The sequence below is a fragment of the Cyprinus carpio genome, unplaced genomic scaffold (assembly GCF_018340385.1).
Source record: "Cyprinus carpio isolate SPL01 unplaced genomic scaffold, ASM1834038v1 S000006452, whole genome shotgun sequence".
Taxonomy (NCBI): Eukaryota; Metazoa; Chordata; class Actinopteri; order Cypriniformes; family Cyprinidae; genus Cyprinus; species Cyprinus carpio.
Window position 1 is genome coordinate 159,395 of NW_024879134.1, and position 12,297 is coordinate 171,691.

Consider the following 12,297-nt stretch of genomic DNA (forward strand, 5'->3'; position numbering starts at 1 on the left):
AAGTTGTCTTGTTTTGGTACATATTTTTCTTTTCTTTTTTTGTTTGTAACAAGGATTCAATAGTGATTCATGCTCAAAATTCAGGAAAACGTTACTTTATTAATCACATCCTCCATGACTATCATTTTCCCTTGATTTTGAGTGTGAATCACTATTGAATTAATATTTTTAAAAACGAAATGTCACGTTCTCACATAATATCAAACATCCACACCAACACACATTTTACCAACATCTTATTAAAAAGCTAATCAAGGCCACAATCCGATCTTTATTTCACTTTATTTTTTCTCAGTAGAGGCCATTTTTATTTATTGATTTATGTAGTCATAAATAATAAGAAGAAATTTTAGCAACATGTTTCTGCAGCAGTGTATGATTGTATCAGTTTACACCCAGACAGCATGGAGAATGTTGAACAGAGTAAGTTAAGACATGGATCATCACACCAGTAAATATGTCTACAGATAGGCCTACGTTTATATAGGTTTATTTCATTTGTTACAGGCAGTGATGTATTCAACAAATGATAACAACTAATAACAGACACCGTTTAAAGCATCGCAAGCTACAAATGAAGAGAACAAAGAACTGAAATCAATGTATATAACTAGCTGAAGTTTGCTGTGCTTTATCCTAACATTACACAAAGAATGTCTGCAATCATTTAGTCTGGGACGACTGCACAAAACGTGCACTGTAAACTAATAAAAACATTATAAACAGCTACGAAATGATAAACAAGTGTAGTTTGTGCAACGCTGGTAATATATTTATCCTTTTTTTTTTTTTAATATCCCATACCTTTAAACCTGCTGATATGCAAGGAGCGTGAACTGAAATTCCCAGTTCCACCTGGTTCTACTCGCAGGTCCGGAAAAATCATGAATATTCATGTATGCTCCGACCACTGAAACAGAGAATCTCTAAAACTGGAAGAAGGAATCGAGTTCAACAGATTTATTGTTACAGGCATATCCAGAGGGGGAGCCAGGTTATAGTGAAGTACCATTAACCAGTTCTCAGATTGTGCTCATATTATAGATGAGCATCAGTACTGATGCAGAGCAGTATCGTCTTGAACCTTATGTCCTTTGAAGGGTCAGCATACACTCATGTATGTGGGTGTGGTCTGCAACAAACAAATAAACATATATTCTAACAAACAGTACGGCCTTATGATTTCCACAATGTGGAAAACGCGGATGGAATCGCGGAATCCTGTAAGAAAAACTGTATTCACAATTTAACATGGAATGTCATGAAATTTTGAATGAATTAAAAAAGTAGGTCATTACACTTAAATCAAATCTCAATATGGACTAGTATCTGTAAACATTACACCACATAATATTAATCCTGCATGTTCTGCTTGTCTCTGTTAATAAATGTGGCGCAGACTAGCGGTTTCATTTACTACACACATAGCCTACTGAAGCGCAATATCTCCAGAACTGCTCCGAGAGTCACTTCATGAGCAACTAGCACCATATCACATACACAGAACTGTAAAGGTATTCATGGCAACCTAAAATAAAATCAAAATAAAAGTCTGGTTTAATTTGAAGAGATTGTGCCTATTACTATTTTTCAGTAGAATGTACATAGCCTACTACTGCTACTACTACTACTACTACTACTACTACTACTACTACAATAAAACACACTTTTTTTTTTTTAAAGGAATAATCACACATCATTTCTTCCAGGTTTTAAATTAAAACATTTCATAGGGCCCTAAACACGTAATATTTGTAAAACTTTTAATAAACTTATGTGAAAATGTATGTTTTGTGATTTTAATTAATTAGACATGCTTTTTGATTAATAAAATGTAATGTAACTATTAAAAAGGAGTCCAGAAAAATTAAAACGGAATATGGAAAAAAATAAAACTGAATTAAACGGATTTCATAGGACCCTAAAACAGTGTTTCTTATTACAATCCACAACATTTATATACTCCCATCCATCACAACATAAATGGCATTACTAATCTACTGGTTTCCCCCAAACATCACACAATGTAGCATTTAAATCTAACATTATTATAATGGAACGCCATCAACAGCTTACATTACTACATTTACACTGAGTGTGAACTCAAATGCTACTATACTTCTAGCATTTATTTTGTATAGTCACATATCTTTTAACATATCTATTCAGTAAGAGTACAATGTTTTTTTTTTTTTTTTTTTATATAGTGTCAATGGTCAATGGTTATATACAAAAACGCAATATTAAATAATTAAATAATCTATACATATAAGCCTATTATTTCCACAGCGATATGTCATGCACGAATCAGATCAGAATCAGATCAAAGGTGTTTCTCTGAACTAATTGTTTTCACAAGTTTATGGAGTTCTACACGCTCGCGGATCTTCCCATTATAACAAGAAATAATTTGGGGGAAAATTTTGTTTGTCCACGTATTCTGTTTCAGGAATGACAAACGCGAATGTAAAAAATTACGCGAGTGAATCAGCTAAATTGTTCCGCGAGTCATTGCTATGATTGACAGTGAAATATCTAAACATTGTAGCAATGGACGGAATGAACTATCTGACAAGCCGGAGTCAAAATAGAGCTGTGCATTAAGTGATGCTGAGTAAATTCAGAGTAACAAACATACAGCAGCGACAAGTCTGTAGTAGCTGAATATATTTAGCAGCTTCTACAGTTAAAAAAATAAATACATAATGCATTATTATTTAATTATTAGACCATTATTATTATTTTTTTTAACCTTTATTTAACCAATCTCTCACTTAAAATCTCTTTCTCATGAGTGTCCTGGCCAAAATGAGCAGCAATAAAATCAGTTTTATCACAAAATGTACACAACACAAACAAACTAAGAACCCTTAAAACAATTATATATAGAGTCATCTTCCATTTGCCAAATGGATGACTAATTTTATTTTTTTTTTCATACTTTAATACAATTAAAAGTACAAAAATTTGGTATTATAGTCATTTTATAATAAATCAATAAGCAAGGCGTGACAAAAACTAGGGAGTAGAAAACTTGAGCCGATGAGTGATCCTCTGCTGTCATCTACTGGTGTTAAATGTCATTTTCATCTAAAAAGGCCTTGTTTCCACCAGGAGACACATTTCTGGCAAATTTTTTCGTCCTAATGAATGAAAAGAGAATCTTTAAAGTGAATTTTCCTGCACAACTGTAGAATTAAAAAATATTATAGGCTTTGAAATATTTTAAGTGTTTAAAAATATTCACTATAGACAAACAGTGTGTAAAGGGCAGTGTGTAATTTTTGTTTGTTTGTTAAATATTCATGTATCTCACTTCAGCCAGGCAACCAATGTTGGCAATCCTGATATATTATAATATAACATTTTACTTAGCTAGTTTTAGATTAAAGTTTTTGTCTTGTGTTTAAAATTAACTTTCCTGGGTATAATTTTTTTTTTTTTTTTGTAATAAAACAACTCTGTTTCATAAAATTGGTACTGATAACAGCTTAACACTATTTACCTTAGCCTACCTTTGAGGTCTTGCTATTATATTCCAATATCATTATGCCTCAGTTAGCTAGTTCTAGATTAAGAGTTGTTGTTTTTATGTACAGGTGGTTTGCTGCTGTGTATAATAATTGTTGTTAAAGTAGCATTTTGTTCTGTAAATGCATTGTCTGCTGGTTTATTTAGCTACTTTTCAATACACCACATTAAGTGTGCCAGTTAGTACTGTAGGACTTTGAATGTTAAAGTGCAAATGAACAACTGACCACAGTTAATTTGAGTTTGCTATTGTTACAATTAAAAATTTTATGAAAACATTCCTAAATAATAATTAAAACAATAATAAAGTTTTGCAGGACTGTATAAGGGTGTGTTGGGGCAAAGCTTGCTGCTCCTGCTTCTTCTTGAGTGTAACAGTTGGAAATGGCTTGTAGGGCTGTCAAAAAATATTTGAATTTCGAATATTCATCAAATTTAAAAGAAAAATCCACATTCGAATGCAAAAACACAAAAACAATAATCACGATTATTTTGGTCAATATTGTGATCATGATTATTTAACATGATTATGAGGGGGCCATATGACCAAAACTTTATATGAGTGATTTATTTAAAGATACATATCAAATATAAATTTCCTGTAAATAAGGTTGCTATGACATCTACATTGTAGAGACCAGCGGAATTTCAAACAAACAAAAAGTCCTCAAAATTATAACAAATAATTAAACTGTCAATAATAAAAAAACAAAGGACAAATGCAATATAATAAAAAGACACAAATGAAACAAACTGTGCTTTAGTGTTTTTTTTATGCAATTCTCAAGCAGTTTACAGCCTACTACAGAAATTATCAAATGTAAAAAAAAAGTGTAGTCTTCACTGTAAGAATTAAACTTTTTTGTTTCTTATTAAAGCTACAAAATTCCTTCACTTAAGAGCAGTGTATGATTTTGAATGTGTCGTTTGATGTTTGATATTAATGAATATTAATTATAAGAATTAGATTAATATAAGCACACAGTTGCAGCAGGAATATTAGCACGCTGTCACTTTAAAAGTCGCACGGATAAAATTTACCGTTACACGTGTATTCCATAAAAAGTAACTAAGTAACGTATTTAGTTACTTTTTTAAGGGAGTAATGCAATAGTGTTATGCATTACTTTTGAAGGGGACCTATTATGCAGAATTCACTTTCACATGTTGTTTGGACATAAATGTGTGTTGTCAGTGTCTGTACACAACCACCCTATAATGATAAAAATCCACCAATTCCTTTTTTTTTTTAAATCCCCGTAAGTAATAAGCAGTGTCTTCCAACTACCTGTTTTCAGCATTGCTGCTAATGGGATGTCACTTGATTTTGCATGATCTCTTTCCAGTAGGCAACATATCAGCTGAGGAAAAAAAAAAGAACAATATCGTGTTTGTGAACCAATAATTCTTTCTAAACACTTACAAGTACAGAGGTGTTGTGTGCACTGTGTGAACATGATGTAGTTCTAGACTAAATGTGAATGTGCATTAATTCATCTGACTCACAAAAAAATTAAAATAAATAAATAAATAACAGATTTAGTATTCATCAAAATTAATTAAAACAGTGAAATGCAAACTCTGAATATGACGCAAACCTGCAATAGTTAAATATGTTAAATAACAAATGTATCTAATCCCATTTTATTAACTAATTTCTTTGCTGCTGATCTTTGATGATCCAGTTCAACCATACTAATAAGCAAAAATGACTTTAGATAGACTAACAATTGTGCTTCATTGTTTTTGTTGTTGTTGTTTTTTATTGCTGAAGAGTGTTGAACCTTCTTCTCCAGTGTTCTACTGTACAGAAGTGAATTTACTTTTCCTTCAAACTGAGGTTTATTCATTACACTCTTTGGTGTGAAAGGGCATTTACATTTGCTGTGGACAGTTTTTTGAAGGTGAGAACCAGAAAAACATAACGCCAAGAGAGATGACACCTGCCAACGTCATTATGATACCCAGACGCAACAGCAATGGGCCCTTTATGTTTGCCATTTTTGACCTAAAGAGAATAATTGTATAAAGTTTATTCACTTTTACAAACAAGAATTTAACAAAATTCTTCAATAAAACTACTGTATCAGATCACACGTTTGTGAGAAGCAAAAGCTAAACAAGTAAAAGGTAATCATTATCTTGTAATAAAATATAAAGTTGAAATTTTGACTATTTTAGTCTAATAAAAATATATTCAAATGATATTTTTAGAAACAAAGTACTTAATATAGTTCCTCACCTGATTTAAAGAGAAAATAAATCTGTAATTTGGTGTCCGATATACAGACAAACACAGAAGAGAGTGTCTGTCAAAAGAGGAAGTAAATATATATATTGGGTTGTCTTGAGCTTTGTGACACCTGAAGGAAGTGTCAATGCTTGGAAAGAGTTACGAGACGAACCAATCACAATTCAGTATACAAATATCACTATGATATCACCTGTAGCTGAGGCTGATGTACAGTCGTGGCCAAAAGTTTTGAGAATTACATAAATATTGGAAATTGGAAAAGTTGCTGCTTAAGTTTTTATAATAACAATTTGCATATACTCCAGAATGTTATGAAGAGTGATCAGATGAATTGCAAAGTCCTTCTTTGCCATGAAAATTAACTTAATCCCAAAAAAAACCTTTCCACTGCATTTCATTGCTGTCATTAAAGGACCAGGCTGAGACCATTTCAGTAATCATCTTGTTAACTCAGGTGAGAATGTTGATGAGCACAAGGCCGGAGATCATTATGTCAGGCTGATTGGGTTAGAATGGCAGACTTGACATTTTAAAAGGAGGGTGATGCTTGAAATCATTGTTCTTCCATTGTTAACCATGGTGACCTGCAAAGAAACGAGTGCAGCCATCATTGCGTTGCATAAAAATGGCTTCACAGGCAAGGATATTGTGGCTACTAAGATTGCACCTAAATCAACAATTTATAGGTTCATCAAGAACTTCAAGGAAAGAGGTTCAATTCTTGTAAAGAAGGCTTCAGGGCGTCCAAGAAAGTCCAGCAAGCGCCAGGATTGTCTCCTAAAGAGGATTCAGCTGCGGGATCGGAGTGCCACCAGTGCAGAGCTTGCTCAGGAATGGCAGCAGGCAGGTGTGAGCGCATCTGCATGCTCAGTGAGGCGAAGACTTTTGGAAGATGGCCTGGTGTCAAGAAGGGCAGCAAAGAAGCCATTTCCCCCCCAAAAAAACATCAGGGACAGATTGATCTTCTGCAGAAAGTATAGTGAATGGACTGCTGAGGACTGGGGCAAAGTCATATTCTCAGATGAAGCCCCTTTCCGATTGTTTGGGGCATCTGGAAAAAGGCTTGTCCGGAGAAGAAAAGGTGAGCGCTACCATCAGTCCTGTGTCATGCCAACAGTAAAGCATCCTGACACCATTCATGTGTGGGTTGCTTCTCATCCAAGGGAGTGGGCTCACTCACAATTCTGCCCCAAAAACACAGCCATGAATAAAGAATGTTACCAAAACACCCTCCAACAGCAACTTCTTCCAACAATCCAACAACAGTTTGGTGAAGAACAATGCATTTTCCAGCACGATGGAGCACCGTGCCATAAGGCAAAAGTGATAACTAAGTGGCTCGGGGACCAGAATGTTGAAATTTTGGGTCCATGGCCTGGAAACTCCCCAGATCTTAATCCCATTGAGAACTTGTGGTCAATCCTCAAGAGGCGGGTGGACAAAAAACCCCCCACTAATTCTGACAAACTCCAAGAAGTTATTATGAAAGAATGTGTTGCTATCAGTCAGGATTTGGCCCAGAAGTTGATTGAGAGCATGCCCAGTCGAATTGCAGAGGTCCTGAAAAAGAAGTGCCTGCAAATACTGACTCTTTGCATAAATGTCATGTAATTGTCGATAAAAGCCTTTGAAACATATGAAGTGCTTGTAATTATATTTCAGTACATCACAGACACAACTGAAACAAAGATCTAAAAGCAGTTTAGCAGCAAACTTTTTGGAAAACTAATATTTATGTAATTCTCAAAACTTTTGGCCACGACTGTAAGGTGTCGAGGGTTCTAGGGTATTTCTAAGTAGGTGGAGATTTTCGGTTTATGTGGGCGGAGCATACATGAATATTCATGAGTTTCCCGGACATGCACATGGAACCAGGTGGAACTGAGAATTTCAGTTCATGCTCCTTGTATTTCAGCAGGTTTAGTGGAATATTTTTGAAAAAGGTAAATGTATTTACAGCGTTGCACAAACCTGTGCCTAAACTATATTTGTTCATCATTTTGTAACAATTTATTAACAATTAACAATTTACAATAGTCCAGTCTGGAGAGAACAAGAGCTTGGACAAGAAGTTGTGCGGCTTGCTCTGACAGGAAGGGTCTGATCTTCCTAATGCTGTATAAGGCAAATCTGCAGGACTTGCTTGTACTACCATTATACAGCGACAGGATTCCTTGATGAATAAAAGTTCAGAAGAACAGCATTTATTTGATATATATAGTCAAATGATTAATCACAATTAATCACATCCAAAATAAAAGTTTTGTTTACATAATATATGTGTGAAAAATTAGGGCTGTCAAATGATTAATCACAATTAATCACATCCAAAATAAAAGTTTTGTTTACAGAATATATGTGTGTGTACAGTGTATATTTATTATGTGTATATATAAATACACACACATGCATGTATATATTTAAGAAGAATATGTTATGTTTATATATTAAATATATTTTTATATATAATATAAAATATAAGAATATAAATATATAAATGTATATACATGTAAATATTTTCTAAATATATAATTTATGTGTGTGTATTTATATATACAAAAAAAACATACACTTTACACATAAATAAACTATATAAACAATTTGACAGCCCTAATAATATAATATAATATAATACGAAAACTGGCCTATTTGAATAAAAGGCAGAAAATATATATATAATATACTATATATATATTATATATATATAATATATAATATATATATATATTCATTTATTTATTTATAAATGTGTCTACTGTCATTTTTATTAAATTAATGTATCCTTGAAGAACAAAAGTATACATTTTTTAAACAAACAAACAAAATCATAGTAAACCCAAACTTTTGAATGGTAATGTCATGTATTAAATGGCAGAATCAAATTAAGAAATTTATCTTTTTAGCTTTATTATGTCATATTTTTATACAGCAGATTCTACAAGGACATTAACATCACACTGTCTTGTCTCCTATGTTGTCTTGTTTTGGTGCATTTTTTTTTTGTAACAAGGATTCAATAGTGATTCATGCTCAAAATTCAGGAAAACTTTACTTTATTAATCACATCCTCCATAATTATCCTTTTCCCTTGATTTTGAGTGTGAATCACTATTGAATTAATATTTTTAAAAACAAAATGTTACTTTCTCACATAATATAAAACATCCACACCAACAAACATTTTACCAACATCCTATTAAAAAGCTAATCAAGGCCACAATCCAAGGTCCGGGAAAAAAACTCATGAATATTCATGTATGCTCCGCCCACTGAAACCGAAAATCTCGTAAGACTGGAAGAAGGAATCGAGTTCATCAGATTTATTGTTACAGGCATATGCAGAGGGGGAGCCAGGTTATAGTGAAGTGCATTAACCAGTTCTCAGATTGTGCACATATTATAGATGAGCATTAATACTGATGCAGAGCAGTATCGTCTTGAATTTGTCATTTGCATAGTTAACACTGGGGAAAACTGGGCATTGAAATGCTTGTGACTAGGCTCAGACATACAGTGACAATAACAAGACATAAAAGACATAGATGTACGTGTAGAGCACTGAGATTTTTGAGTGACTTCAGTGCCCATAGGCAGAAAAGACACGGACAGAGCATTATATACAAATAAGTGGCAGTAACAGATACAATAAAGGTAGACAGTGTTAAGAGTTATAAGTATTCTTAAGTAGTCCTGAGGTACTAATATGATTATTTGGGTAGAGCGGTGTCTAAAATGTCATTGTAGAGTGACGCAGAGCTACATGAAGGAAAATTAAAGTGGCAGTGCAGATGCAATAAATAAACTTAAGATCAGCACACATTCCGATTGTATTCCTGAGTAGAGCAATGTCCAAAATGTCATTGTAGAGTGTCACAGAGCTACATGAAGGAATATTAAAATGTGGCAGTGCAAGTAAACATAAGAGCAGCATGTATTCCGGTTTTAGATGAAGGATAGCTGGTTATTAAGCAGTCTGATGGCTTGAAGATAGAAGCTGTTCTTCAGTCTGGTTATCCGTGATCGGATGGATCGTAAGCCTCTGCCTGGTGGCAGTGTGGCAAACAGGAGATGAGCAGGGTGAGTGCGGTCCTTGATGATGCTGCGACCCTTTCTCAAGCAGCGAGTCTGATAGATGTCCTGTAAGGCTGGGATTTTATGTCCAATGATGAGCTCTGCAGTTCTCACCACTTGCTGAAGAGCTTTGCGGTCAGAAGAAGAGCAGTTGCCGTACCATACAGGATGATGCAGAGAACTGGTTGGAGCAGGATGCTCCTCTATAGTGCAAGCGGGTAGAAATTTGACATGATGTTAGAGATGCCAAACCTCTTTAGTCTCTGCAGGAAGTAGAGACGCTGACGGGCTGTTCTCACTATGGTCTCTGAGTGTAGGCTCCAGGAAAGATCCTCAGAGATGTGAATGCCAAGGAACTTGTAGCTCTTAACTGTCTCTACTTTCTCTCCATTGATATGAATGGAAACGTGACCCTCTCTCTGTGACTTCCTGTAGTCCACGATCATCTCCTTGGTCTTGCTGACGTTAAGAGAGAGGTTGTTATCAGCACACCATGCTGTGAGTGCATTAACCTCATCTCTGTAGGATGTCTCAGCGCCATTAGTGATGAGTCCTAGGATAGTTGTATCGTCAGCAAATTTGAGGAAGATGTTGGAGCTGTGCTTAGCAGAGCAGTCATAAGTGAACAGGGAGTACAAGAGAGGACTGAGTACACATCCCTGTGGGGCACCAGTGCTGAGTGTAAGTGAGGAGGATATGTGATTGCCAATTCTAACCACCTGGGGTCTGCTGGTCAGGAAATCCAGGACCCAGTTACATAAGTGACTGTTAAGACCCAGATCTTTCAGTTTGGCTATAAGTTTGGTTCAGTGTATCTGGTGGTGTTAAATGCAGAGCTGTAATCAACGAACAGCATCCGCACATAGGTGTCTCATCCTTCCAAGTGTTCCAGGGCAGAGTGTATGGCCATTGCAATGGTGTCATCAGTGGATCTATTTGAGTGGTAAGCAAATTGTAATGGGTCCAAGGTGTCAGGCAGAGAGGAGCAGATGTGGGATTTGACTAGCCGTTCGAAGCACTTCATGATGACTGATGTCAGTGCTACAGGGCGGCAGTCATTCAGGCAGGAGACAGTTGTTTTTTTTGGGGAACAGGGATGATGGTGGTTTGCTTGAAGCATGTGGGGATCACCGTTAGTCTCAAGGAGAGGTTGAAGATGTTGGTGAAGACATCTGCTAACTGGACAGCGCAGGCCCTCACGACACGCCCGTGTATGCCATCTGGACCTGGAGCTTTCCGGCCGTTGACTCTCTTGAAGGCCTTACTCACTTCGAGTGTGGTTAGAACCAAAGGGCAGGTGTCATGGTCAGCAAGTATTTTCACAGCAGGGAATGGTGTTGCCTGTCTCAAAGCGAGCATAGAATGTATTGAGCTCATCCGGTAAGGAGGCAGACAAAGACACACCACTGCTTTTCCTTCCTTTGTAGTCAGTGATATAGCGCAAACTGCTCCACATGCGTTGGGGGTCAGAGCCATGATATTCTGACTCCACTCTGTCCCTAAAGTCTCTTTTGGCTGATTTGATGGTTCTCTGAAGGTCATACCTGGACTTCTTGTAAGCAGTTAGATCCCCAGAGTTGAAGGCAGCAGTTCGTGCTCCTAATTTGGCACGCACCTCACCGTTGACCCATGGTTTCTGGTTTGGAAATGATTTAACATAAATGGATGGGACAACATCCTCTGTGCATTTGTTAATGTAGCATATCACAGAATCTGTGTATTCCCGTATTTTGTCTCCTGTTGCATCTTGAAACATCTGCCAGTCTTTGGATTCAAAGCAGTCCTACAGTGTGGAGATGGCATCTTCACTCCATTTGTGAACTGTTTTAGAAACCGTTTTTTCCTGTTTGAGGCATTGTCTGTAGGCTGGTAACAGCAGTATGCCAATGTGGTCACCTTTGCCGAATGCTGGACGGGGAAGGGGTTTGTAACTGTCCTTTAGTGTTGAATAGCAGTGATCTAATGTCTGATCACCTCATGTGGGGAAATTTATGTGCTGGTAGAATTTGGGAAGAACTTTCCTCATATGTGACCAATCACGGAAAGTAGGGACACAAGTCGGTTCTGGGGCATTTTGAGTTATTCACATATTCTGAAAGTGTAGTCTCCAAGCTTTTCAACGATGTGTAACACATGGAAATCTGATCATATTTGAAGAAGTTATGGCCATTTGAAGGTAGGCACTCAAAAAAGTTTAAAAGGGAGAAAATGGCCTCTAAGATTGTGCAGTTCTCACCTGTTCTCACCTGCTGGGAGTGACAATAAGGCTCATTTACATCTCATTTAGATAAGCCATACCCCCTGTAAAGCTGCATGGTTGCATAACAACGACAGACGCAACGGGAAAAATCGGACCGCATACTATTAATAATAAAGGATAATGTGCATTGTCAGTAATTTATCTTTTTTGACTTTTATAAAAATGATTTAGAGGCTGAAAT

General features: G+C 35.9%; 1 long non-coding RNA gene across 2 annotated transcripts; it reads right to left on the bottom strand.

The window, feature by feature from the left end:
• Window positions 1–4,873: 4,873 nt before the first annotated feature.
• Window positions 4,874–6,016, bottom strand: LOC122143570. 2 transcript variants are annotated; one of them, XR_006159227.1, is made up of 3 exons: window positions 5,774–5,974; window positions 5,411–5,539; window positions 4,874–4,892 (listed from the first exon to the last, which is right to left on the bottom strand). It is a non-coding gene; the product is annotated as an uncharacterized LOC122143570 (long non-coding RNA). The 2 variants fall into 2 exon arrangements; XR_006159226.1 differs by lacking the exon at window positions 4,874–4,892 and having other exon boundaries at window positions 5,355–5,539; window positions 5,774–6,016.
• Window positions 6,017–12,297: the final 6,281 nt, after the last annotated feature.